Below are 25,995 nucleotides of genomic sequence, written 5' to 3'. Positions count from 1 at the left end.
TCTTCATTAATTGTCATATTTCTTTCTTTTTTTTTCAGATTTTATTTATTTATTTATTTGAGAGAGAGAGAGAGAGAGACAGCGTGAGAAGGCAGAGGGTTAGAGGGAGAAGCAGGCTCCCCGCTGAGCCGGGAGCCTGATGTGGGACTCGATCCCAGGACTCTGGGATCATGACCTGAGCCGAAGGCGGTCGCTTAACCAACTGAACCACCCAGGCACCCTGTCATATTTCTTTCTTGTCCTTTAATCTGGAACACTTCTTCCATCTTTCTTTGTCTTTCCTGACCTTGATATTGTTGAAGAGAATAGGCCAGATAGTTGGTAGAATGTTACTCAATTTAGATTTGACTAACCGTTTCCTGGTTTCCTTATGAGTAGATTCATGACTTTTTGACAGGAACACCAAAAGAGAAGTGCTCTGTCCTTCTCATTCATCAAAGGAGCAGGTACATAATGACTATTTTAACAATGGTGAGGTTAACTGCAATCACTTGGTTAGGGTGGTGTATGCCAAGTTTCTCCACTGTAAAGTTACTATTCTTCCTTTCCAACTACTAAGAATTTTGTGAGGAGATACTTTGAGACTATGTAAATACCAAGTTCTTCATTAAACTGCTAGAGTCAGTTGAGGATTTTGCCCAAATCATTTATTACCATGATGCTGCCGAATGGTGACTTCTTAATTCCATCATCCCTTCTGCATATATTAGTTGGCAGTCTACTTCAAGGAAGAACTTTTCCTTCCTCTCCTCCTTCCTTTTAATTGTTCCACCATTTTTCAAGCACTTTTTTGTGCTTGTTGCTATAAGATATGCGAGGTATCTATAAATATAGGTAGATCTAGATATTCACATTTAGCTATACCCCGTTCCATTTCTGTCAATAGATAGATAGATAAAAATAGATATGTTAAAACCCATGAGTTTATACTGATACATCCAATTCCAATCAATACAATAGAGCACATGTTGGAGTTCCCCTTTTCACATCTGCAAGGCTCATCTCAAACAGTCAGAAACCTGATTCCAATTACTGTCAAAATATTTACTTATTTGCTCATACTAAAAGACCCCAAAAGCAGTTTCAGAATATCTAACTGTTGTCAATATGGGAAAAAAAAAACCTATTAATAGAGTTCAACATTTATTTTCAGGGTTGTTTTTTTCTTTAGCTTTACTGGATTTAGTCAAAATACTGTTCCAAAATGATTTAGGCTTGATTTCCCCCTCTACTCCTCCCCTCCCTTTTGCTCCATTTTTGTCTATTTCTTCTTAGTCTCCTTTTGAAGTTGTTTTTTTCCCCTTTTTCCTTTGATTAATTTAGCTAGTGGTTTAAATGTTTTGTTACTTTTTCCAAAGAACCAAAATTTTGATTTATTACTTTGACATACTGCTTTAGGGCACTTGGCTGGCTCAGTTGGTAGAGCATGCAGCTCTTGATCTCAGAGTCGTGTGTTCAAGCCCCACATTGGGTGTGGAGCCTATTAAAAAAAAAAAAATGTGACCCTACTGTTTTCTATTCCTAATCTTCATTATTTTTCAGCTCTTACTTTTTTTTTTTTTTTTTAAAGATTTTATTTATTTATTTGACAGAGAGAGGGAACACAAGCAGGGGGAGCAGCAGAGGGAGAGGGAGAAGGAGAAGCAGGCTTCCCGCAGAGCAAGGAGCCTGATGCGGGGCTCGATCCCAGGACCCCGGGATCATGACCTGAGCCGAAGGCAGACGCTTAACCGACTGAGCCACCCAGGCGCCCCTCAGCTCTTACTTTTATTGTTTTCTTCCTTGTGCTTTCTTTTCGTTCACTTGTTGTTCTTTATCTCATGTTTTACATTGCTATAATTCATTCATTTTCATTCTTTCATTTTTATTGATGTAAGTGTTTAAGGTTCTGAATTTTCCTCTGATCTCTACTTGAAATGTATCCATTTATCTCTGATATGTAATGTTTTCATTACTTGTTTGTTTGAGGTTTTGGGGTTTTTTTGTTTGTTTCTTTAGATATTGTAATTTTGACTTTTTATCTTCCCTTTCACCCAAGAGTTGTTCAATAGAAGAATTTTTAATTTCTAGTTGGAAGGGTTTTTTGGTTTTTGTACTTACAACTAAGTACAGCTTTTTGTACTTACAACTAGAATTAAAATTCTAGCTTTATTGCACTGTGATAAGAACATGTTGATGGTAATATTTTCATTATATAGAACGTATTGATGCTTTCTTTGTGACCTAATATTTGATCAATTTTTGTGACTCTTCCATGTGCAGTCAAGAAGGAAAGTAACACTCTCTTTTATTAGGTCCTAAGTTCAGAACAGATGAATGAGATCTATTATAGTGATTATGTTGTCTACTGCTATATCCTTACTTATATTTCTGCCATTTGATCTATGCTGCACTGGGAGTGGTATGTTAAAGTCTCCTCTTACCAAAGTGTTTCTATCCGTATCTCCTTGCATCTGTACTTTCTGCTTCTTAAAGATGGTTATTTGGTGCATAGGTTTTCATAGCTGTTATACCTACGATGTGAAATTGGCTTTTAGCATTATAAAGTATCCTTTTTTGTATTTTTTTGGCCTGACTTCTATTTTGTCTGATATCAAGGAGCACAGGCTCCCCTTACTTGTTATTTCCATTTGTCCATGCCTTTATTTTTAGCTTGTGTGAATCATTTTGACTTAGATGTATCTGCTATACACCACATATAGTTGGGTCTTGTTTTGTGAACCACTCTGAAAATATTTTCCTTTTAGTAAGTGAGTTAAACTCAGTCACATTTATTGATAAGACATTTTTAAATCTCAACTCTGATATATTATTTTATATTTTATATTATTGTATCTTTATACACATGGTAATCACCATGTGTATTCATGTGTATTATGTATATTTACTGTTTCTTTTTCTTCATGATGTGTTTTCTTTGCTATTATAATTTATAAATTTCTTTTGGTATTTAGGAAGGCTTATATCTTCTAGTATTTATTTTTGTACTTACAGCTTCTTTAAGAGAATTAAACATCTTCCATTTTACTAAGTAATATTGAATTTTTTAAAGATTTATTTATTTATTTATTTGAGAGAGAGAGAGAGAGAGAACGCACGAGAGAGTGCATGAAAAGGGGAAGGGGCAGAGGGAGAGGGAGAGAGAGAATCTCAAACAGACTCCATACTGAGCATGGAGCCCATGAGGGGCTCAGTCTAATGACTCTGAGATCATGACCTGAGCCCAAACCAAGAGTCGGACGTTTAACCAACTGAGCCACCTCAGCACCCCTGAAAGTGATTATAGCCAATACATTGAAATTTTAATTTCAGTAAGTATACTTTTTATTTCTAGAAGTTTCATTTGTTCTTTTTAAATCTGTACATTCTTTCTTTTAAATGGCATTCTGTTTTTTACTCTTAATTTATTTTGCTTATCTTTATCTCTTTAATCATTTTAAACATGCTTAGTTTAGAGTCCTTAACCAACAATTCTGCTCTTTTATGTTCATGGGGTTCTACTTCATTTTCTTGTGTTGGCTGAGTTTCCCTCACAGCGAATTATTCCCTCAAGTGTTTATAAACGTTTCTGGTGATCCCAGCTATGTGGCAAGTTGCAGAACTGAGACTCCTACCTTCTGATTTCAAGTTGTGTCCTTTCTAATATGCCACAGCTCACACGCTGACCACTGCCCAGTCAAAGCCACACTTCAAAGACAGAAGACCTCTGCCTTCGACAAGGAGGATATTTTCCAAACAGAAAAGCAGTTCCAATAAGAATGACTCTCTCAAGGGAGTAACAGAAAATATCTTAAATTAAAGCTGTCTGAAAAATCTAATGCCTGAGTCTGCCACACACATCCATCTGTTGCCCTGCCATTCACACACGCCATTTGTTTTGGGCACACTGATACCTCCACCTTTGTACTTCTGTAGATACTCCGCACATACTGCCTACACCCCCATACACCCATTGAGTCTTATATTCATTGATTCAATAGTTTTTCATTTAATAAATATTTATTGAGCATCTACTCTGATGTAGCAAGACTCCTTCCAAACACTGGGATAACTCAGTGATTAGGACAAAGTGAACACTTCTAAACACCTCAGACCTGATATTCTCAGTCTTTTGTAACTTGCAACTTTTTTTTTTTTTTGCTTTGTTTTCCTTCCTTGACACTTATCTTCCCATTCTGCCTCCCCTGACACATCTATCACAAAGGAACTTCTGAAGTGGCGTATATCTCTTTTTAAAATAGATTAAAAGTAAACTAGTTCCTAGAATTGCAAGACACCCCCTGAAATAACTGAAGACACTTTGGGGCATGTCAGGACCAGCGCTGGGAAGCAACTGTTACTGATGTTCAAAGAATCTGTGTTACACACACCCGTGGATGAAGAAAGCACAAGGGAGGCTGGCAGAGCTAACATTTCTGAGCAAGCTCAAACTGGCCTATGAACAAGGAAATAGTTGCCCAGTTGGAGAAGTTCTTTTGAGGAATGAGGTCATCCTGCAATCTAGAGCCTTTCTACAAGATGCAAGAGCCCTTGGCAGCAGGAGGGAGTGCCTTTGACAGTTTTTCTGCAGGAACTTCCTTTTCTCCTCCATTGAAGCCTTGCCTCTCAGGTGTCCCTTGTCCTGATGTCCTCATAAATAGCACTGCCCCATTCTTCTGAGCTCCTGAAAGCTGAAACTCTTCATTATTTTGTGCTTACTTGGGTTACGTCCACATTTCAAGTCCTCATCCTGAGCATTTAAAGGAGAATGAGCACCAATCCTTCACAAAGTCTTCCAAAAAAACAGGACAGAAGGGAGCACTTCCTAAGTCATTCTATCAGGTCAGTATTACCCTAATACCAAAATCAGACAATGGCATCATGAGAAAAGAAACTTATGAATATCTTATGAATAGAGACACAGAAATCCTCAACAAAATACTGGGATACCAAATCCAGCAATCTATAAAAAGGATTATACACATGACCAAGTGGGATTTATTCCAAGAAAGCAAAGTTGGCTTGGCATCTGAAAACTAATCAATGTAATATACCATATGAATAGAATGAAGGACAAAAACCTTATGATCATCTCAATAGACACAGAAAAAACATGTGACAAAATTCAGCACCCTTTTTTGATAAAAACACTCAACAAACTAGGAAAGGAAGGGCACTTCCTCAACCTAACATAAGCCATATATTAAAAACCACAGATAACATCACAACTGATAGTGAAATATTAGATGCTTTCTCCTTAAGATCAGAAACAAGACAAAAATATTCACTCTCACCACTTCTATTCAACATTCTTCCAGAGTTTTTAACTAAGGCATTTAGGTAAAAATAAAATAAAATAAAAGGCATCCAGATTAGAAATGAAAAAGTAAAATTACCCTTACTCATAGAAGATGTGATTTTGTGTATAGAAAATCCCAGGGAATACACACACATACACAACTATTAGAAATAACAAACAAGTTTAGTAAGGTTACAGGATACATGATCAACATACAGAAATCAGTTGTATTTTCATACATTAATAGTGAACAATTTCAAAATGAAATTAAGAAAACAATTCCAGGAGTGCCTGGGTGGCTCAGTCGGTTAAGTGTCTGCCTTCAGCTCAGGTCATGATCTCAGGGTCCTGGGGTCAAGCCCCGTGTTGGGCTCTCTGCTCAGCGGGGAGTTTGCTTTTCCCTCTCACTCTCCCTCTGTGCTCTCCCTCCCTCCCTCCCTCTCTCTCTCTCTCAAATAAATAAAATCTTTTAAAAAAGAAAACAATTCCATATATAATAGCATCAAAAAGAATAAAATACTTCAGAATAAATTTAACAAAATGAGTGCAAGATTTGTACACTGGAAACTACAAAACATCAGTGAAACAAAGTAGAGGACCTGAATAAATGGAAATATACATGTTTCAAGGACTGAAAGACTTAATATTGTTAAGATTGCAATGCTCTCCAAATTGATCAAAAGATTCAATACAATTGCTATCATAATTCCAAAAGCTTTTTTTTTTTTTTTGCAGAAATGGACAAGCTGATCTGAAAATTCATATGGAAATACTAGGGACCCAGAATAGGCAAAACCATCTTGAAAAAGAAAAACAAAGTTGGAAGACTCAGACTTCCCAATTTCAAAACTTACTGCAAAGCTACAATAATCAAGACAGTGTGGTACTGGTATAAGGATATACATACAGATCAATAAACTAAAATTGAGAGTCCAGGGGCGCCTGGGTGGCTCAGTCGTTAAGCATCTGCTTTGGCTCAGGTCATGAGCCCGGGGTCCTGGGATGGAGCCCCACATCGGGCTCCCTGCTCCGCGGGAAGCCTGCTTCTCCCTCTCCCACTCCCCCTGCTTGTGTTCCCTCTCTCGCTGTGTCTCTCTCTGTCAAATAAATAAATAAAATCTTTAAAAAATAAAATAAAATAAAATAAAATAGAGAGTCCAGCAATAAACTCTTACATTTATGGTCAACTGATTTTTGACAAGGGGGTCAGGATAATTAAATGGGGGAAAGAATAATCTTTTCACCAAATCATGCTGAAATAACTGGATATCCATGTGCACAAGAATGAATTAGCACCCCTGTCACATATCACACTATATACAATATATGGTCATCGCACTATATACAAAAATTAAGTTGAAATGGACCAGAGACTTGCATGTAAGAGCTAAAACTATGAAACTTTCTGAAGAAAATATAGAAGCAAATCTTCTTGAACTTGGTTTAAGCAATGTTTTCTGGTTTTGGGTTTTTTTCTTTTTTTTTCTTTTTTTCTTTTTTTGGGGGGTATGACACCTAAAGCACAACTAACAAAAAAAAAATAGATAAATTGGACTTTATCACAATTAAAAACTTTTGTGCTTCAGAGGACATCATCAAGAAAGTGAAAAGGCAACGCAGTGCAATGGAGAAAATATTTACAAACCATATATCTGATAGGAGACTTGTGTCTAGAATATATAAAGAATGTTTACAATTCAACAAAAAAGAAATAACCTAATTTTTACATGGGCAAAGGATTTGAATAGACATTTATCCAAAGAAGATGTACCAATGGCCAGTAAACACATGAAAGGATGTTCAGTATCATTAGTCATTAAGGAAATGCACATGAAAACCATAAGGGGATATTACTTCACATCCACTAGATCGGTTACGCTAAAAAGATGGATAATAACAAGCGTTGGTGAGGATCTGGAAATTTGGAACCTGCATACATTGCTCATGGGAATGTAAAATACTACATCTGCTTTGGAAAGTCATCTGGCAGTTTCTCAAAAAGTTAAACACAGAGTTATCATATGACCCAGAGATTTCATCCTTAGGTATAAACTCAAGAGAATGAAAAACATATGTCCACAAAGAAACTACACATCAATGTTCAGAGTAATATTCATAAAGGTCAAAAAGTACAAAGATTCTTGGGGCACCTGGGTGGCTCAGTCGGTTGAGCATCTGACTCTTGATTTTGGCTCAGGTCATGATCTCAGGGTCGTGAGATCAAGTCCTGTGTCGGGCTCCGCACTGGGCAGAGGGCCTGCTTAAGATTCTCTCCCTCTCCCTCTGCTGCGCGCGCTCTCGCTCTCTCTCTCTCTAAAAAAAAAATGTCAAGCACATGCAATGTACTTATAAGAATTGAGTTCTCATGTGAACAAACTATAAAATAAAGTTGACAAAATGGGGAAAATTTGAATGTTGACTGGGTATTTGATTATATTAAGGAATTACTGTTATATATTTTTAGGCATGACAATAACATTGTGATTATGTTTTCTAAAATTACTTCTGTTTTAGAAATAAATATTAAAATACTTATACATGAAATAATACAGTGTCTGAGATTGGCTTCCATATAATCCATGGGTCAGAAGATCAGGGAAAACAGATATAAGAAAATTGGTCATGAGTCAATAATGATTAAATTTCAGCAATAGATATCTGGGAGCTCGTTATGCTCTTCTCTCTATCTTTGAGAATGTTTGTTTCATAAAAAATAGTAAACAAACAGGCAGCCACTACTTATTCATATCTAATTGACTATTGCCACATGGAAATATAGTATTATCAGATCTTCTAACTTAAGGGAATTCAGAAATCCAGATTCTAATGTAAAATCTTTGGTGTTTCATGGCTGGTTCGTTTGCTTGATCACTGGGCACGAAAAAAAATCACATCTGGAGCTTGGATTCAGCACACAGCCCCCACTTTACAACATCCAATTTAGAATAATCAATGGAATTCATATATTCTGAGGTCATCCATCATAAAAGTGATTTATCTCAAGCATACAGTCAACATCATGTATTTTATTTTTAAAATTATGACCTATTTCAAAAAGGCACAGAGGAAAATAAAACAATCACTCATATACTTGTTATGCAGCCTAAACAGATCTTAATACTTAGCCATATTTGTTCCAAAAAAATAAAATGTTAAAAATACCACTACTGTCCTCTTTGTGCCTGTCCTTGATCCTGTTTTTCCTCCCTCCCCAAATAATATTATCCTGAAGTTTGTGTCCATCATTCCCAACCAAATTTATAAAATTTCGCCGCAGCTATATGTAGCATAAACAATAAATGTGTTGCTTTCCTGTTTCCAGATTTTAAACAAGCAGTTTCATTTAAAAAAAAAAAATTAATTGCATTTCTATCTACCAATAGCAAAAGGTTAGAAAACTTAACTTTTTAAAGGCCATTTAGAATAACACCAAAAAAAATAATATATATCTAGGAATAAATCTAACAAAAGATAGGCAAGACATTTAGGGAGAAAATGACAAATGACTCTGGAAGGCATTAACGAAAACCCAAATAAATGGAGATATACATTACATTCATGGGCTGGAAGACTCAATATCATGACGATATCAATTCTCCTTACTGTCATTCCAGTCAGAATCCCAAAAGAGACATACAGTGAAGGGAGGGGTGGGGACCAAGTTGCAGAAGACAATATACCGAATTATCTGTTTATATACATTTCAAAACCATGCAAAAGCAAACAATATATTGTTTAGCTACAAAAACATATATGCAATCTACAATGAAAAGCAAGAATACAATAAACGGAAATAAATAATAAGGGTTACATTTGAGAAGGAAGGCAACAGGAATTCAAAGGTAATGACAATGTTCTATTTCTTAAACAGGGTGGTGTGCATATGAGTGTTCTCTGTATGAAAATTCTTTATACCTTACATGTGCTTCATAAATCTTCTTTTGTGGGGGCGCCTGGGTGGCTCAGTTGGTTAAGCGACTGCCTTCGGCTCAGGTCATGATCCTGGAATCCCTGGATCGAGTCCCGCATCGGGCTCCCTGCTTGGCGGGGAGTCTGCTTCTCCCTCTGACCCTCCCCCCTCTCATGTGCTCTCTCTCATTCTGTCTCTCTCAAATAAATAAATAAAATCTTTAAAAAAAAAAAAAAACTTCTTTTGTGTTCAATCAATAGTTAATACGATCAATTTTTTAAAAATAATGATATACATCTATATTGCTACCATGGAAATATGTCAACAATGCTTATGGTTAAGAGATAATGTTGAAAAGCTTTCTGTATCATATTAAATAGAATATGTACCAAGACGGTAATAGCAGTTATGGAAAATACTACATAGAACATGCACAAATTGTTAACAGTGGAAATACGCACCAAAATGTTACTAGTGGTTATGTATAATAGTAAAGAAAATGTGCATCTAATTTTAATAACGGTTCTATACAGTATTAAATAACATGTGCACCAAATCATGAACAGTGGTTATGTCCTAGGGGAAGTTCGAGAGTCTTTCATTTTTTCTGTTGTATAGGAGTTGGAGTTTTGATAATTCATCATCATCAGAAAAAAAGTTTAATAACAAAAAAATCACAGATATGCAGGAAATAGTCAAAGTGTACTATATGAAGAAAAGACTGGATCGATTAAAAGAGAAAAAGTCTGAAAGAAGAGGAAAAACAAAGGTTCTTAAAGTAATCCAGAGGTGGGGTAAAGTGTGGTGGCGGAGAAATTGGAAAAACAAAGGGATAGATTCAAAGCACATCATGGAAGGGCTCTAAGGGCTGATGAAACAAGAAAGAGCCCAGATCTAATTTTTATTTTGCCGGGGGGGGGGGGGGGAAGAGAGTAAAAAGAGGGAAGATGTGCTTTGAGGGGGAGGTTGAAAAGATCAGTTTTAGAAATGAAGTATTTGAGACATAATAGCAAACTTACTTTATTCTCTCTTTTTTAATTGTATTTATTTGTCAGAGAGAGAGAGAGAGAGCACAAGCAGGGGGAGAGGCAGAGGGAGAAGGAAAAGCAGGGTCCCTGCTGAGCAGGAAGCCCGATGTGGGACTTGATCCCAGGACCCTGAAATCCTGACCTGAGCCGAAGGCAGATGTTTAATGGACTGAGCCACCCAGGTGCCCTTATCTTACTCTCTTTTTATAAATGAGAATATAGGCACAGAGAATTTGAGCAACTTACCTCAGTTAGAAGTGGTGGAAGTAGAATTCAAATCTTGGCAGTCCACGTCCAAGGCCTTTGCATGTAACTACTATACAACTGTGCCTCTTGATATCCATTAGCAACATCCAGTTCCACGTCTTTGATGTTAGCGTTCAAGGGAGTTTAAAGAAGATGTTAGCATTGAAGACAGAATGTTTAGGAGCAAGCTACATAGAGATGACTGTTAAAATTGAAAATGAGGGGCACCTGGGTGGCTCAGTTGGTTAAGCGTCTGGCTTTGGCTCAGGTCATGATGTCAGGGTCCTGGAATCGAGCCCCGCTTCGGGCTCTCTGCTCAGCAGTGAGTCTGCTTCTCCCTCTGCCTCTGTGATCGATTATGCTCTCTCTCAAATAAATAAATAAAATCTTTAAAAAATAAAAATAAAATAAAATGGAAAATGAGTTCTCTGATGGGAGATATAAATGAAGCAAAGCAGAAAAGCAAAGAATAAATCTTGTAAAATAGCCCCTTTTACTACTGCTACTATCTCATAAAGACAAATGACTTATAGAAATGACCAGATTTAGAGAAAGAAAGGCATGTGTTCAAATCCCAGCTCTGCTACTAGTATTACTTAAGCTGGGTGATCTTGGGGAAACCACTTAACTTCTCTGTGCTCTAGTTTTTCATCTGTAAAGAAGATAGTCATGAGGAGTCTATGAGAAATATATGTAAAATACTTAGCATTGTAGCAAGCACATAACTGGTGCTAAAAATGAGTTTATTCTTAAATTTTGTACTACAAACAGAAACATCAGAGGCTGAGAGAGTAGTATTTTGGCATATAACTATATGTGTTACAACAATAAAGAAATGTTCTTTGTCCTGATATTTTTCTAGAAGTTCTCCATTTCCTATGCTCTACCAACTTTGGCATCATCTGAGAAAAAAAAGAAAAAAGAGAACCACGTTTTGGTACTTGCAGTAAGAAAACAATTTCACCTATGATTACTGGCAGGCTCCAGTAGAGAAAATGGTAAGGAGCAGACTGTCAAGCTAATCCTTCCCTTGGCTCCCAGCTACCAAATTATGGATCACCTTGCTCATTACTTTGATTACATTTATATGACATTTTTGAAAAGACAGAACAATAGTTACTGAGACCAGATCTGCAGTTGCCGGGGGTTAGACGTGGGGGCAGTATGTGACTGTAAAGGGGAGGAGAAGAAAGTTTGGGGGTGTTGCAAATGTTTTGTATGCTGATGGTAGTAAGACTAACACAAATCTACATGTATTAAAATTCATAGAACCATACATCAAAAGAAAAGCAATCCATTTTACTTGATGATAATTGTAAAATTAAAAAGCAGAAAACCTGAATAAACGAACAGAGGTGAAGAAATGTAAAAGATAATCCAAGATCTACTGCTCAAAAGTCACCAAGCCCCGAGAGTTTAATAAAAGATATCTCTTCAAGGAGCTAAACCTTCAAAGAACAGAGGTACTCCTTGTGATCCTGTTAACAAACTTACCTTGCGATCCTGTTAACAAACTTAATATGTTGCCAACTCTTGGGGTACCTGGGTGGCTCAGTCAGCTGAGCATCTGACTCTTGATCTTGGCTCAGGTCATGATCTCAGGGTCCTGGGATCGAACCCCATGACAGGCTCCGCACTCAGCAGGGAGTCTGCTTGACGATTCTCTCCCTCTCCCTGCACAAAATGAATAAATCTTTAAAATCTTTTTAAAAAAATGTTGCCAACTCTCTTTCTGTAATGCTATCTAGTATAACCCAAAACGGACAAGACCAGACCAAAAGAATGCTATGCAAGAAAGAAGGGAAGGAGGAAGTGAGGAAAGGAAAGGAGAAGAGAGTAAGAATAAATTACAGGCCAATCTCACATATGAACACAGATGCTAAAATCTTAAATAAAATACTGGAAAACTGAATTTAGCATCATATTGAATGAATGATACAGCATGACAAGGACTAGGCAAAAATTCCCAAAGAGTGTTTTAGAAGAACTTTGTAAAACTAAAAGCTCAAGATAAGGTGGTAAACCTGAAACTAATATAACACTGTATGTTAACTAACTGGAGTTAAAATTAAAACTTATTTTAAAAAAAGATAAGGTGATAAAGTAACAAAATAAGAAAGCTGTGGGGCTAAGGAAAAAGTCTATGTACATGCAGCATATTTAAATGTTCAGAAAAAGATCTGTGTTTCCATTTCTGGCAATACTAGACAGTAGATATCCTTTATTTTTTTAATTTTTTAAGAAAATGTTTTAAATTTATTTGATAGAGAGTGAGCACAAGCAGCGGGAGTGGCAGGCAGAGGGAGAGGGAGACGCAGGCTCCCCGCTGAGCAGGGAGCCCAACATGGGGTTCGATCCCGGGACCCTGAGATCATGACCTGAGCCAAGGCAGACGCTTAACCGACTGAGCCACCCAGGCGCCCCAGCAGACATCTTTTAAAACCTCCAACTAGGGGACATATAAAGCCTGGATGAAAAATACAACAAATTCCTTTTATCTGACTGTCTGTGTATCTGACTATTTACCGGCACAAACTCCTTTAAAATACATAGCTGGGTTTGAAGGCAGTAAGGAACTCCCAGGGTCCAGAGATGGAGAGGATGCTGTGAACCGGAGTGATGAGTGGACAACGAGAGTGCTGGCTGCCTTGGTATGGATCATTTCTGGACTTTGGTAACCAGGAGACTAGTGGGTAGAGTTTACTTTAAAAAAAAAACAAAAAACGGGGGCACCTGGGTGGTGCAGTTGGTTAAGCAACTGACTCTTGGTTTCAGCTCAGGTCATCATCTCAGGGTCATGAGATGGAGCTCTGCACTCAGCGTGGAGTTGGCTTGAGATTCTCTCCCTCTCCCTCTGCCCCTCCCCTTCACTCTCTCTCAAATAAAAATAGATCTTAAAAAAAATTTAAAATATTTTTTTAAAAGGTCAAGCGATATGTGATGAAGCAGGAGTCTACTGAAGTCTATCACTTGCAGGACCAAGAAAGAGGCCTGAGGCTCAAACAACACTGGAATCCCCCAGGGGCTGCCCCTCAGTGAAATGGCCGACTAGGAAACAATCTTCCCACCAGCCGTGGAGATACAAAACAGCTTGGTTGACTTGGACTGGCTTAGGGTGAGGAAAAAAAAGAAATCTCCCCTTAATCCTAGGTGTGCCCTCTCACAGACCAGGGCTAGAATATCTGCTTCCCCCTCCCCCCACACCCCCTCCCGCCCCCCACTGAAAGAAGTTACGAGCAACCCTCTAACTGCGAGACTTAATGGATATTTTCCCTCCTTCCCCTTCTGGATTGTCCTGAGGCATTTGACACTGTCGTCCCTTAGTTCCTTCTGGAAAGTCTCTAGTGCCCTCGCTTCAGTAGCATTGCCCTCTCCTGGTCCTCTGCACTCCCTTGAATGTTGTTTCCCTGTCACCTTCATGCTCCTCTCCCAATCTACCTGATTCTTTCTAAGGTGCCTCCCTGAGCCCATAATTGATCACATATGGCTTTCCTTTTTTTATTTTTAATATTTAAAAACATGTGGGGGAGACGCCTGGGTGGCTCAGTTGGTTAAGTGACTGCCTTCTGCTCGGGTCATGATCCCAGGACCCTGAGATCGAGCCCCACGTCGGGCTCCCTGCTCAGTGGGGAGTCTGCTTCTTCCTCTGCCTGCAGCTCCCCCTGCCTGTGCACATGCTCTCTCTCTCTCTCTCTCTGTCAAATAAATAAATAAATAAAATCTTTAAAAAAATTTTTTATAAGTAACCTCTACTCTCAATGTGGGGCTCGAACTCACAACCCCAAGATCAAGAGTCACGTGCTCTACCAACCGAGCCAGCCAAGTGCCCCATTACATATTGCTTTCTGATTGATCTTACCAGACCTCATAGGTTTAATCATAGGCCCTTCCTAATCTGTGCCCTAGCCCAGAACTTCAGAATACTTAATACCCAGAATACTTAGCCCTGAGCTTTAGAATACTTTATCCAAATTCCTGCTGTGCAAGCCCTCTTGGGTGCTCCACAGACACCTGTAACCCCAAAAGTCCAACACAAAGCTCATCAGTCTCTCCTCTAAAATGTTCTCTATCTTTTATCAGCTCATCCAGTCTTTCCCCGAAAATGTTCTCTATCTTTCATCTACCAAAGGACTCACAGCCGGAAACCTAAGGATTATTCTAGAAGTTTCTTCTCGCCCTCCAAACACTGAGCCCTTGTAATTTCACTTACTAAATATACCTCAAACCCACCACCCATTTCTCTAGCCCTGCTTCCTCTGCTTTAGTTCAAGCCACCTTTTCTAAGGATCGTTGCAAAAATCTCCCAACTGGGTCTTAGCTTTTACTTGTGCCAACCTCACATCCATATGACTTATTGTAAATCTGACCTTGTCACTTTCTTTTCTATTTTTAAAGGTGATTTTTATTTTTTATTTTAATTTTTAAAATTATTTTTGAGATATAAGTGACATATAACATTGTGTATGTTTAAAGCATTTGATTTATTTATGTATTACAATATGATTACCGCCATAGCTTTAGCTAATACCGCTATCAGATGACATAATTATCATTTCTTTTTTGGGGTGAGTGCGTTTAATATCTAGTCTCTTTGCAAAAAAAAAAAAAGATCTAGTCTCTTGGCTAATCTCTGAAGAATATAATACAGTCTTGTTGACTTTAATCACTATGCTGTGCATTAGATCTCCAGAACTTATTCATCCTCTATTTGCAAGTTTGTATCCTTTGATCGGTATCTCTCCAATTGCTCCCTCCTCCAGCCCCCAGTATCCACCATTCTACTCTCTGTTTCTGTAAGTTCAGCTTTTTTAGGTTCCACATATAGGTGATATACAGTATTTGTCTTTCTCTGTCTAGCTTATCTCAATAAGCGTAATGCCCTTGAGGTCCATCCACGTTGTTGCAAATGGCAAGATTTCCTTCTTTCTTGTGGCTGAAAAATATTGTATATATACACCACATTTTTCAATCTACAGACACCACCTCATTATTGTACATATACACCATTGTGTATATACACCACATATTCTGTATCCATTCATTCATTGATGGACACTTAGGTTATTTCTATGTCTTGGCTATTGTGAATAATGCTGCAGTAAACAAGAGAGCACAGATCTATTTTCTGTATGTTTTCCTATCCTTTGGATATATACCCAGAAGTGGGATTTCTGGATCACATGGTAATTATATTTTTAATTTTTTGAGGAACCTCCATACTATTTTCCATAGTGGCTGAATCAATTTATATTCCCACTGTCACTTTCTTTTTTAAAACCCTTCCACAGTGCTTCATTTCCTGCCAAGCTGTATAGCATGGCATAGCTGGCTTGGAATAGCAAAAAAGCCCTTCCTGAGCTGGTCTTTGGACAGCTGTCTAGTATCTTTCCATACCAACTGTGCCCAACACGTTCTTCACCAGCAATTCCAGTGAGGTTTGCAGCAAACCACACAAACTGTGCTGTTTATTACCTCTAGGCCTTTGTTCACGCTGTCCCCTCCGCCTTTTCTGCCCCAAGCCTCCTGGTCCGTTATTATTTGGTCTCCTTGTCATGCCCAGGCTCTCTCTTCCAAGAGAACACCTCCCCTGTTCCCGTAGTCCCCTGTGCATATACAACCTGCCTAAATGTTTTTGTCTGTGTGTTTCTCTTTCCAACTGAGCTGAAAGCTCCTTAAGGGAGGAAACCCAGCCCCCTTACTCTATGTTGCATCTTAGCATATAGTAGAAACTCAATACATGTTTATTGTCTGATCTGAAACTGAAACACAGAAAGTAAATATCGTTAAATCAAGGAATGACATACTGATTTTATAAAAATGAGGAATGCCCTTTAATTAAAAAAAAAGTTTTTCAAGAAATACATCAAAGTACAAAGAAGAAAGCTGCAAGCCCCCAGAGTCCCATCACTTGGAAAGAACCAGCATCGACAGATCCAATGACGGAGACAGAGAATGTAACAATCCAGATACCCTGAAATAATTTCATAAGAATACAGTTGGATTAGATATGTGATATCTAATTAAATATATGAATTTAAATAACACTTCCCTTCAACTTGAGGGAAAAAAAACCTGGAGTGAATCTGCAGGAATATTCTGAACCATCCATGAATGTTTCTGCACCATGAGCAACATTAGTGAGCTTTTAAAAGTGATTCAAACTCCCAGGCAAATGATCTGCATTTCGCAGAGTAGTTAACAACTTCAATTACTGTGTAACTTGGGATTGGTTAAGGCGTTCCCAGGAGGAAAGGAAAGTTTTACTCAGAAACAAAATGTATTGAGTTAAGCAATGGAGAGCTCAAAAACAATTATTATTAAGAGCTTCACTGTTTTTTTTTAACTGTGCAAAATTGGTTTTCATTACTTTCACTCTTGGTTCAATAAAAAGGCTTTTAAATTGGCTCTTTTTAGAATTTAATAAGCTCTTTAAAAGTGATGCAAATATTTCTTAAATCCCGAAATAAGCTTTCCACTGCATTCAGATGTGCCCATCCAAAAAGGGTAATTGCGATCAATAGAATTTAACAGATGCACCTAATTGAAGGATTACTTAGGGGGAACATTACAGAATACAATGTAGGAGAACCACTGTCCCTGCTTCTCAGGAAGGTACATTCCGCTACAAATATGTTCATTGCTTCTGTAAATTTTTTTCACAAAAGGTGATAACGTGCCCGACACTGAGCAACACACAGCAGTTGTGATGTTTCTGCCACACCAAGGGTAAATGGAGACTTAACAGGTCACTACTGTAGAGTCACGTAGCTCCAATATCTCGTCTGCGAAGCCTCCACCTTAATGGTAGCATGAGTACCAGAGACAGAAAAGTCATAAGGGGAACTAGTTTCGGTCAGGATCGCCAAGATTTTTTTTCAGTTGCCTGGTCTCACAACTTCAGAGCAAATGGTGGTTTCTGTTTTAAGTAAACCTGATTGGGGAATCCCTTTGAGGAATTCACAAGAAAACAGCTAGTCCTCCATCCTTCCAAATTCAGCACTCTTTGGCAAATGGTTTGCAGACTCTGAACCAAAGGGTTTTGTAGGTCTTTGTAGGTGCTTTCTACAAAGTGTGACGAGGCAGTTAAGAGTCTGGACTCTGGAGCCAAGCTGTCAGTTTCAGTCTCAGCCTCTCCCCTTATGAGCGCTGTGATTTTGGACAACTCTCTTCACATCTTTCTGCCTTGGTTTTCCCATCTTCATAATGGGGATGATACTACGACCTATTGTAGGGGAGCAAACTTTGGCATCCCAAGCTCTGTCTCTTGGGCATATTGATTACTTCAAGCTGGTTATTTTAATTTTATTTTTTTAAGCATTTTATTTAATTGACAGAGAGAGAGAGCACAAGCAGGGGGAGCGGCAGGCAGAGGCAGAGGGAGAGGGAGAAGCAGGCTCCCTCCTGAGCAGGGAGCCCGATGTGGGGCTCAATCCCAGGACCCTGGGATCATGACCTGACCTGAAGGCAGCCACTTAACCATCTGAGCCACCCAGGTGCCCCCCACGCTGGTTATTTATTTTTTTTTTAAAGATTTTATTTATTTATTTGACAGAGAGAGACACAGCAAGAGAGGGAACACAAGCAGGGGGAGTGGGAGAGGGAGAAGCAGGCTTCCCGCGGAGCAGGGAGCCCGATGCAGGGCTCGATCCCAGGACCCTGGGACCATGACCTGAGCCGAAGGCAGACGCTTAACCGACTGAGCCACCCAGGCGCCCCACACTGGTTATTTTTAAGAAATGGCAGACACCCTTTTGTAAGAGACATTTACGTGTATAAGGGAAATCTCCATTTGTAACCCTGTCTCCCTCTCTCTACCAGGAAGAGGAGGGTGGCTGTAGATCTCTAGAAACTCTTATCAGTGGAGAAGGGAGGGAGTTAAATCTGCATAACAACCTTACCCTTTATTACTGAGTTTTTCCTGGTACCGTTATAATTGACTCCCATTTCTTTTGCTTTGAGCTCAAGCTCAAGGCGATGGTTTCAGCCATTTGTGGGTGTTACTCAGTTTTCCTCGGTCGCTCCCATATACACAGGAGGTATACATGTTATTGAACTTGTGTTTGATTTTCTCCTGTTATTCTGTCTCAGGTCAGCTTGATTCTTAGACCAGCCGAAGGAATCTTTGATGAGTAGAAGAAAAATTTTCCTCCCCAGTACTATATAATTGTTCAAAGGTTAAAATAAATAGTTAAATGCTTGGTAATTTTTAACCATCTTATTTTCCAACAGAAGGAATGGAGAGAAAAGAGGGCCATGGATAGAATATGAGTAAATGAACACACTTAAGAGGTGGGAGTGGGGAGGCAAGCCAGAGAAGAAAGAAGAGAAGGGGCAGTGAAACGGCAAGGTGGATAACAGGGTGGTGTCCTGGAAAGTAAGGAAAGAGGAAATCTCAAGAAACAGGAAGGCAACAGCTTCAGACACAGCATAGCGTGGAAGAAGAAAAAGGCCACTCTATCTGGTAAGAGGTTCTTGCTGATCTTTAACAGGCCAGCACCACTAGTCAATATTGCTTTCTTGTTATGTGGTTTGCTTTGAAATAGTATAACTGCTAGCCCCTTGCTGTGTGGGAGGGAAGAAAAAGAATTTTCCCTCTACCCTTCTAGGTTCTTGGTTGAGATTTCCTTCCCCCTCATGATAAAAAGACAGATTAACAGGAGAAAAACAAACAAACACTTAATAACATATATACCACCTGTATACAAGGGAGAGGCCCAGGCAAACTGAGCAACTCCCCAAAATGGTCCAAGTCACCACCTTAAAATATCACCTTCAGCTAAAACAAAAGAAACATTTTGGGGTGGAAGGAGCCAGTTATGGGGGGTGACCAGGAAAAGCACAGTAAACAAGGATAGGGTTGTTGTTTAGATTTCAGTCCCTGCCTTCCCCATTCATCAGTTTCTAGAGATCTACAGCCATCCTCTTCCTGGTACAGAGAGGAAGGCACGCTTACAAATGGAGATTTCCCTGGTACATGTAAATGTCTCTTACAAAAGGGTAGCTTTTGCTCTGATTTCAGAGCTTCTTCTGTGTCTGCAGTTCCTTAAAAATAACCAGCCTAAAATAATCCTTATGCCATAGAGGCATATTTTGGGGTGGCATATTCTGCTCCCCTTTATCTGCTTCCTCCATGATTGGTCGCTTTCCAAAAAGATAAAATATTGTGTAACGACATACTCCCTGGCTCTCTAGCAAGAGCTAGAACAGTGATTCTCCAGTTAACATTTTCAAAATGCCAAGACTTGTCGTTTTTATAATTAATAATACAAACTCTCAACCATGATGATGACTAATAATAATAATCAAGAGCAACGTAGCACTTTATACTTTTTCAGGAAATTTTCAAAACCACGATCCCATACCCTGATATCTGAGTACCACAATTAATATAAGGTCCCACAAACATAAATATATTTAAATTCAGTGATGAATCAAATCGATGCCTAGTGATTCATTTAATATTATGTGACAAACTTTCTCGGTACATACTTTTTGTCACATGCCAAGGTATAAATAATCTAGGAACTGATGGGTGGAAAGACCTAGTCCTGAACCTCAAAGTTCAGGAGAGAGAGAGAAAACCAATCCTTAATGTAATGTGATCACTATGTGGAAGAGGAAGACAAAAAAATACAATGTGGAAACTGACAGATAAGGGACTCACTTAGCCTGGGGGAGTTTAGAAGGTTGAATTGAAGAGGTGACATTTGAACTGAATCCTGAAGGCTGAATAGGGATTTGCCAGGTGGAAAAGAGAGAAAAGGAAATCTCACTTTTTAGAAAGTAAAGTCAGGTATCTTGACATCAAAACGGAATATTCCCCAAAGGGTTGCGCAAACCTACAGACTTTCTTATTAAGTGGATGACAATATTCAGCTACTTTACATTTACACGGAACCGGCTGGCTTATTTGGAAATTTCGACTTTTAATTATATTTTGTTTTGTACAACTATGTGTGTAACAATGAAATATTAAAAAAAAAAAGCGGGCTCTATTTTTTTTTTTTTTTAAGATTTTATTTATTTATTTGAGAGAGAGAGAATGAGAGAGAGCACACGAGAGGGGGGAGGGTCAGAGGGAGAAGCAGACTCCCCGCCGAGCAGGGAGCCCGATGCGGGACTCCAGGATCATGACCTGAGCCGAAGGCAGTCGCTTAACCAACTGAGCCACCCAGGCGCCCCAGTGGGCTCTATTTTAACTGGATACTTGCAGTGCACCAAAAGAGGAAGATAGCCCAGTATCAAGGGACAAGGAGCTCCCTGGGTAGTAGGGCTCAGCTATGGCCTCTGGGGTGTGACAGAGATGAAATTATTTACTGCTTAGGGGCGCCTGGGTGGCTCAGTCGTTAAGCGTCTGCTTTCGGCTCAGGTCATGGTCCCAGGGTCCTGGGATCGAGCCCCGCATCGGGCTCCCTGCTCGGCAGGAAGCCTGCTTCTCCCTCTCCCACTCCCCCTGCTTGTGCTCCCTCTCTCACTGTCTCTCTCTGCCAAATAAATAAATAAAATCTTAAAAAAAAAAAAAAAGAATAATTTTCAGATGAGATCATTAAAACATCTGCTTTGGGGGCACCTGGGTGGCTCAGTCAGTTAAGAATCTGCCTTCGGCTCAGGCCATGATCCCAGGGTCCTGGGATGGAGCCCCACATCAGGTTCCCTGCTCAGCGGGGAGTCTGCTTCTTGCTTCTTCCTCTAGCCCTTCCCCTTGCCCCTCCCCCTCTTTCTCTCTGTCAAAAAAAAAAAAAGAAGTCTGCTTCTGGTGTCTGAGGGGGTGGCAGGGGTCCCCAAGACCACCACCAGGTTTGACAATTCACTGAGAGGACTCAGCATGTAGTTGTGCTCACGGCTAAGATTTATCACACTGAAAGGACACAAAGCACAGTCAGCAAAGGGAAAAAGCACACAGGGCCAAGTCCAAGGGAAACCAGGTGCAATTTTCCAAGAGTCCTTTCCCAACGGAGTCACAAACAAGTTATGACAACACGTGTGAAATGTTCCCGACCCTGAAAGCTCATTAGAGACTAAGTGCCCAGGGTTTTTATTTGGGGGTGGTCACGTAGGCACCCCTTGCCTGGCATGTACCCAAATTCCAGCCTCTCAGAAGGAAAGCAGGTGTTCAGCATAAACCTTAATGTTTGCACAAACTGTTTAGGCCCAGGGAGCCACTTTTATCAGTTCTGGAAATGGTGTGAACCCTCCCAAAATTCAAGTTCCCAGACTCCAGCCACGGACCAACCTTGAAAGCAGACCTTTCTAAGGATAAGCAGTTAGGCATTTGGTGTTAACTCTTTTCTGCACTAAGGGTAAAATTTTTCCCGTATTTTTTCTTTTCTTCACAGGTTGTATTATTAGTCCAGTCTTTTGATATCTGAAGCAATGGCCTATGAGTATAATTGAATCAATACATATTTGGGCTTTGAGGGTGTGTATGTGCATGTGTGAGTGTGTGTATGTTTAAAACAGTCATAGTACCGGGGTGCCTGGGTGGCTCAGTCATTAAGCATCTGCTTTTGGCTCAGGTCATGATCCCAGCAGAGAGTGAGTATTTTAAATATTAAGTATTAAATAAATAAAATATTTTTATTTAAATAAAAATAAAAAAATAAAACAGTCACAGTATCTAAGACAGCCTAAATATTTTATTTTTTTTAAAGATTTTATTTATTTATGTGACACAGAGAGAGGGAGCACCAGCAGGGAGAGTGGCAGGCAGGGGGAGAAGCAGGTTCCTGGCTGAGCAGGGAGCCCAATGCGGGACTCAATCCCAGGACCCTGGCATTATGACCTGAGCCGAAAGCAGACGCTTAACGGACTGAGACACCCAGGTACCCCAGTCTAAGTATTTTAGTTGCAAATGTTTGTCTGGGGGCTTTCCATGGCTAACACATTTTGAAGTTCTTAACCAGATGAGTAATTATAAGAAAGCATTATGCCTACTGTCAACGTTCTATTTTAAAATCATTCCTTAGCCATTAAATTTGCTTCACCAGCTCCCAACATTGGTTTTCTATATGCAGGTACTCAGGGAGAGAACAGCAAAACACACCCCTGAACAACATTTCTTCTTTACTCCAGTCACATTTGTTTCTTTGAAGTCCACACCTCATCTGTCGTGTGTAGAACAGTAACTACATTTTTAGTTAGCTTATGGCTCTGATTTTTACTTCTTTCTTGGTTTGCTGTGTATGTAACATATAATCCTATATAAAAGCAAAATCAAAGCTTCCCAGGCAGGGAAGTATTTGAAATCGGTGATAATCACATTTCATTCAAATAAAAGTCTCACTTCCTGAGAATTCTTCTATATTATCTGATGCCCAACTCTTACAGATCAATTACCTTCAACCTTTACTTCTAGGAGATTATTCCAAATAATGAAACCTCCTATATATGCTCTTCTTCAAATCTTTATCCCCATAATATTTATTTCAATTGATTATGTATTTATTTTTTATTTATTCGTGGAATAAACGTTTATTTAATGTATATCATATGCCTTCTAGGTCTCAGGTACACAAATAATAAGGAAAACAAGGTCACTATCCTCAAGGAACTGAAAGTCTAATAGGAAAGTCAAACAGATTTAAAAACTACAAATATCTATAAAACATCAGGTATACAGGTGTAGAAGAGGAAAATTTTCTCTTGTACCCTTCTAGGTTCTTTTGGCTGGTCTATTAATTAAATTGACATAAGAGAGATGAACAGGAGAAAAGCAAATTTAATTTTGTACTTATGGGAACCCCACAAAGACATGAGAGGCTTAAAGACAGCCAAGCAATGGAGACTTATATGCCATCCTGAGCTAAGGAGAAGGGAGTAGGGGTCTGGGACTTCAAAGGGGAGGAAGTGAATTCATAGGAAGAGGGGATCAGCAAATGTTTGGGAAACAAACGTTTGGGAAACAAACGTTTGATGTGCCATGTAGAGACAATGGGATACAGAAAGGACTTTGAACAAACAGGCCCTGGTGAGCTCCCCGCAGCTTACCACACTTAGCCCAGACTCTTTGTAGTTATCTCTGGTGCTAGCTCTCTTCCAGGACCAGGCCCTCTATCTAAATTGTTAGAGGCAGTTAAGAGGGAGCAAAAAAGCTCTTCCTGGGCCTTTTGGGTCTTGATTGTCTTTAGCTCAAAATAATCCACATGTTAAAGTGGCACATTCTGGGGAGGCTCGTGTTGAACCCTTTCACAGGGCATGGAATAAGCAGAAGGATACAATATAGCTGGGTCTAAAAAGGTTTCAGATACATGAATTTACTCTTGCAAGATAAGTAGGAATTCATCAGAGAAGCCCCAATATTCTGCATGCACAGTGACCTAAAGAGTGAAACCAAATGGCACGTTTAAGGAATCGCCAGTAGCTTGGTAAAACAACTTACCAAAAGGTGGGGCACATGGCGGGTGATAGAACTGAAAAGATCGTCACAAACCAGATTGTGAAGGGACTTGGAAACTATGCTTGTGAATGTTGATGCTGTCCTATAGGTAATGTTTAAACCTTGAAGAATTTTAAGCAAGAAAGAGATCTGATGAGGTATATGTTAAAAACAAAAATCTCTGAGGGCAGACTGAAGGGAGTTGAAACAGAAGATACTGAGTCCGATTAGGACGATGTTGGCTAATCCCGTTGGGGGATTAGGAGGGCCTGACCCAAGGATAGAATTACCCCTAATTCAAGTCCACTTTTTAAACGATATTCAAAACATAGAGACTATGATTGATTTGGACAACATCTATAAAGTGCTCTCTCTCAGGATCATCTTGAGTAACATACATATTGTCTAGCAGAGAGTGGCCCATAACATGATAGATGCTTTGTGACACTTCCCTTTCACCTTCCCCTATGGAACACCTTGAACTTTTGTTTCCTTCCCCTTATTCATGTGCCACATGATGCTCATGACAGCAGTGCGGGTGTGGGTGTGAATGTGAGGAACTAGTGATGGTGAGGACAACTAATGGAAAGGAGCCTGAGGACCATGTGAAGCAAAACAACAACAACAACAACAACAACACTTATTGGGGTATTTTTTTCAAGTAATTTTTTCATTGGGCAAAACAACAACAACAAACAAAATGTGAGTTGTAAAAAAGGACAAGTGCCAAAGTACACTTAAAAAGTTGAAAATTCCACCCTATTCTACTCCCAACTTCATGAATAACCAGTGCTAAGAATTTGTGTATCTCTTTCCAGAATTTTTTTTAAAGATTTTATTTATTTATTTGACAGAGAGAGACACAGCGAGAGAGGGAACACAAGCAGAGGGAGTGGGAGAGGGAGAAGCAGGCTTCCGGCCAAGCAGGGAGCCCAATGCGGGGCTCGATCCCAGGACCCTGGGATCATGACCTGAGCTGAAGACAGATGCTTAACGACTGAGCCACCCAGGGTGCCCCTCCAGAATTTTTTTATACACCAAAACACATATACACATAACTTGGTTGTTTGTTTCTTTTTATGAAAATATCACATTATACATATTGTTGTGCAACATGCTTTTTCTACCCAAATATATTCCTTGGAGATCACTCCATGTGAGTACATGAAGAGTTAACTTATTTTTTTAACCAAGGTGTAGAATTCCATAGTAGGGCTAAACTGTACATTTAACCAGTCTCCTACTGATGCACTTTAAGATTGCCATTATTATTGTTATTATTATTATTACAAAGTGCTATAATTCCCATCTTTGTGGATTTATCTTTGAATGAGTATGCAAGTATTCCCGCATAATAGATTCTTAGAAGTAGAGTCAACAGTATATATTTCAAACTTTCATAAGTAACAGTGGGTCTTTCTTTAGTGTAGTGATTCCCAATGGGGCAAGAGAGAGCTGCCTCTCTGTGTTGCCTGGGAAACTTGTCAAAACCACCTGTGCCCACTCCCCCTGGGCCATCCTGACATGCTCACCCCCATCAGACTGGCGAGTAGGGAAAGGGGGAGAAATGATGTGTATAGTTCCCTGGGTGATTTTCCACCATGCCTTCCTCTCTTGAGGACCATTGCTATGGTTGCTCTAATTAAGAGATTGATGCTGTGAGTTATTTCCTTTCCCACTGGAGACAGTGTTTGGCCACAATCCCTGTGAGAGACAGTGTTCCTTTAATATTTGTGAGTCCTGTATTCTTCCAGAAGCAACTCTTTTTTGCCCTAGGGTCAACATCATTTACTGTGAACACTTCCCAGTTCAAAAGAATAGGTCAGTGATGGTCCCCAGAGCAGGCCTCCAGTCAGAACCATATTTAAGCACTTACAGCGAGGGGCCTCACTTGCCTCACCTTTGTCCTGACCACATACTCCAGGCAACTTTCTGGAACACTCATCAGTAAGAATGTTAATTTTTTTTGAAAAACAAAAAAATAAATAGACAAGACAGTAAGGGATAGTTCTCAGCAAGATAGGAACCTGGAATTGGACATAAAAGGCAAAAAGATTGCTAACCCCCTCAACAATTTTCAGACAGACAGTTTCATCTTTCTGCAACTTCTCTGAAAAAAGAAACTTTAACCTAAAGGGGCAACACACTTTGCTAGAAT

General features: G+C 39.4%; 1 protein-coding gene across 8 annotated transcripts in view; it reads right to left on the bottom strand.

Moving 5' to 3' along the window:
- Nucleotides 1–25,995, bottom strand: part of EFHC2 (EF-hand domain containing 2) — a 211,608-nt gene that overhangs the window by 178,285 nt on the left and 7,328 nt on the right. For 4 of the 8 annotated variants that reach the window (XM_078063910.1, XM_078063912.1, XM_078063913.1 and 1 more), the window contains exons 2-4: nt 11,957–12,136; nt 10,691–10,849; nt 10,463–10,581 (exon numbers count right to left, since the gene is read on the bottom strand). The exons of 3 other annotated variants lie outside the window; for them this stretch is intronic. The gene's annotated coding sequence lies outside the window, so the exon portion shown is untranslated. The remainder of the gene's footprint in view (nt 1–10,462; nt 10,582–10,690; nt 10,850–11,956; nt 12,137–25,995) is intronic. One more of the 8 variants, XM_078063914.1, reaches the window with a different exon arrangement.

This window comes from Halichoerus grypus, chromosome X (assembly GCF_964656455.1).
Source record: "Halichoerus grypus chromosome X, mHalGry1.hap1.1, whole genome shotgun sequence".
Classification (NCBI taxonomy): Eukaryota; Metazoa; Chordata; class Mammalia; order Carnivora; family Phocidae; genus Halichoerus; species Halichoerus grypus.
The sequence above is the reverse complement of the archived record's forward strand: the minus strand, read 5'-3'. Positions and strand labels throughout refer to the sequence as shown.